This window comes from Carlito syrichta, unplaced genomic scaffold, assembly GCF_000164805.1.
Source record: "Carlito syrichta isolate Samal-C Ts95f unplaced genomic scaffold, Tarsius_syrichta-2.0.1 Scaffold288706, whole genome shotgun sequence".
Lineage (NCBI taxonomy): Eukaryota > Metazoa > Chordata > Mammalia > Primates > Tarsiidae > Carlito > Carlito syrichta.
In genome coordinates this window covers 91035-94992 of record NW_007232802.1, presented here as the reverse complement: position 1 = coordinate 94992, position 3958 = coordinate 91035, and positions in this window count along the sequence as shown.

Here is a 3958-nt window from a genome sequence, read left to right as displayed (position 1 = left end):
AATTCTAATTGTATAACTTAAAAGTGATTTTTATTCTTCACATCTATCTTTCCTCATGGCAAGTGAATTGGTCACTAGTCACAATGACCTTTTAAAATATGACAACTTGAAAGAGTTGAACCTTCCCAACCAACCTCGTAGTTGATTCCCAAGCATCTGCCCAACAGAGAAATTAAGAAAATTGAGTCATCCTGTTCAAGGATAAAGAGTGTTCACTGCCTGACTTGTAAATTAAGGGTTTGAAATCAATTTAAATAAATGGTACTTGTATATAAATAACCATTCAGGAGCAATAAAATGCTACATGTTATTCTACAACTTTGACTCTTCAAGAAACCTTGATTTAAAGCAAGTATGTGTTGAAGAATATGTTTTTACCTAAGCGTTGCCTAAAAGTGTTTTTACCTAACATCCATCTGTTTCCTAACCTGTTCACTGAAGGTAATAACAGTAACTAACACATCTGTAAACCACTTAAAATTGTGCCCAATGCAGAGTTAGCATTCAGTCATGTTGGTATGCTATACATTGCAGTTTATAACAATAAATCAGTTACAGAATATTCTAAATTCTTTCCCAAGCTTGTATACCTAGACCAGAAAGGTATATCCTGAGGTAATATTCAACTAATTTTATACCAAAATAATCAGTAGTGACTACTTTACATTTTTAACCAGAACAGGAAATACATATTACACTTGTTACTACTAGTCACCCACCTTACTATCTGAATGTTCCTAGAACTTTTTTCTATTTACAAAAACCATAATTTCCAACTTTTATCTCAACCTAGTATGCCACTACCATATAATTGGATGTGGAGTGCAAAATGCATTCTATTTTCCATCTTTGCCTTAAATGATCACATGGTAGTATGTAAAATGAAATCCACAAAAAAGAGCTAGATGACTAGAGTAGTAAATATTAATTATTTATTAATAATGAATTTAAAACAAAACTCCCCTCACAATCACCAATATAAGTGTTTTAAAGCCTATGAGGATAATATTGCTTAAGACTGAAAACAGATTTTGAAAAAGTAAAAGAAAAGATAAAAGAAAAAAATAGCAATAGATTACTAAGGAATGGCAAGGAGAAGCCAAGAAAAGTATCTTGGAACAGAATATGTCATTCCACTGTGATGATCTAAAGATGGTTTCAACTATATTGAGATGAAGTTTGTAGGAATAAATATTTCAAAAGAATTCACATTTTATTATCTAGGAAAAATATTCTGGTTGTGTTTTATTATTCTATGAAACTATTATCTTACTATTGGGACCAGCATATGTCTATTTTATGTCGATTTATTTTTGTTTTGTTTTTCATATCATTTTTCTGCATTCTAGTGCATGATTGCAGGCTAAAACATGAATCAAAAAAGCTATTTAATGTAATTGGTATAACATATTCAATGTAATGTGAAGGAATGCTGCATTTTGCAATACTTTTGCTATTTTGAAAGTTTAAAAGTTATACAGTATAAAATATTAAAAATTCATCTTTTCCAAGTTATGCAAAAGGTATTAATGTATTAATTTACCTTTTAGGGGATTTTTAGATTTCTTTGTCTTATACATGTTTCACAAATATTATTCAAACTTAAAGTTTTGTAAGTGTGAGCATGAAAAGAATAGAAAATATTAGAGAATAAGGTATGGTATGTTGATATAGAAAAAAAGTCTATTTAATATTTTTAAATTACACAATTGTATGTATTTACTTTATTATAGGCTTTAATTTTTTTTTTTTTTTTTTGAGTTGGAGTCTCACTCTGTTGCCCAGACTGGAATGCAGTGGCCGCTCCCGCCCACCACAGCCTCGACCTGCTGGGCTCTGGCGATCCCTCTGCCTCAGCCTTCCAAGTAGCTGGAATTACAGGCATGCGCTACCATGCCTGGCTGATTTTCTGATTTATTGTAGAGATGAGGTCTCACTGCTTAGGTGGGTCTCGAACCCGTGGGCCCAGGCAATCCACTCACCTCAGCCTCCCAAAGGCGTGGGATTACAGGCTGAGCCACCCAGCCCGGCTGGCTTTAATTTGTATAATGGGACTTACATTTCAAATGGAAATATCTTTGTAAGAGAACCATGAAAAAATGAGAACCTTAGTTTAGTTTTGTTTTGTTTTAGGAAAGAGCATGGACATTTGAGTTAAACAGATCTGGGTAAGAATTTAAGTTCTGGCACTTAAAAACTAAATAATTTGGGTGTGGTTATTAACTTTTTTTAGCAACTTAGCTATGAACTATGGATAGTAATTATTCCCATCTCAAAGAGTAATTGTGAGATTTATATATGACATGATGTATCTTACATTCTTAGTAGATAGAAAAATAAAAATTTCTTCCTGTTCTTTTGAAATTAAATTTTGGGAGAGAACAGAATCTTAGGGAACTCCACTGATGATAACAAAATGTTGGCTGACATTCATGAAGATGGTTGTGAGGAATAAGTTTGTTTCATGTTTGTCTGGCATCAAAATGGTATGGCAATTCTTAACTGAATATAATTTCTTTTACATTCAACAAACATTCATTAAATATATACTATGGATAAAGCACACTATGAGGCAACTGTAGATAGAAAGAAAGAAATGATAACTTCTCAAAAAGTCTATAAATTTATGATTTTAAAAATCTCAACAACTCAGACTATAGCTTGTAAAATGTGAGTGTGTGTGTGTGTGTGTGTGTGTGTGTGTGTGTGTGTGTGTGTGTGTATGTATTTGTGTGTGTGGATATGTGTCAGAGTTTTATTCTGTCACCCAGACTGGAGTACAGTAGCATGATCACAGTTTCACTGTAGCCTTGATCTCCTGAGCTCAAGTGATCTTTCTGCCTCAGCCTCCTTAGTAGTTAGAACTACAGGTATGTGCCATCATCACTAACTCACTCTGATTTTTTTGTAAAGAGGAGGCCTCACTATGTTTCCAAGGCTGGTCTCAAACTCCTGGGCTCAAGATATTTTCCCACCTTGGCGTCCCAAAATGCTAAGATTATAAGCATGAGCCACTGCTCCTGTTTTATATTTTGTATTTCATTCAATATGCAATAAAGTAAAATAAAAATGTTCCTAGTTTCTATGTTATATATATGTAGAGTTGTCCCTTGGTTTCCATGGAGAATTTGTTTTTGGATGACCCTTGGATATAAAAATTTGCAGATGCTTGATTCCCTAATGTAAAATGATGTAGTATTTGCATGTAACTTACACATATCTTCTCATATGTTTTAAATTATCTAAAGGTTACTTGCAACACCTAATACAATGCCCAAACATTATTTCGTTCTTATGGATTCAACTTGGCGTATGACAAATTCAAATTTTGCTTTTTGGAATTCTGTGGAATTTTTTTTTCTGAGTACTTTCTATTTGCACTTGGTTGAATCCATGGATGCAAAACACATAGATGTGAAGCCCACACATGTGAACATATATACATATCACATATTTTCTTACTTTAATATATACCCAAACCTGTAAGTATACGATTTCTTTTTTAACATATATATGTATATTATTTTGGTATTATTTTACAAAGTTTCTTAAATTATTTTTTATATTGGCATCTGACCCTTGACCTGTGTGCTCTGATCTATGTGTAAAAATATAAACATATTTTTATGATGATTATAGTGAATGACTACTTCAATCAATCAATTTGACTTAGAATAATAAAGTTTAGTTTTTCAATTCTGTGGCATAAGATTTTCTATCTTTGGCTCTCTTTCACAATAGTTCAGTTCATCTTTGCAATAACCTTTGTGTGTTAAAACGGACATATTAAATATTAACATTATGTGCTCAATAATTTATAGTATTAGTTTCATGTCACATTAAGAATTTTAACTAGAATTGTGAGTTTTGTTTAATTATATCAGCATCAATTACTTATTAAGTAAAATTGTAGGGCCAGTATAGATTGGTGAAAGCATAAATAACCAAAGATAAATTA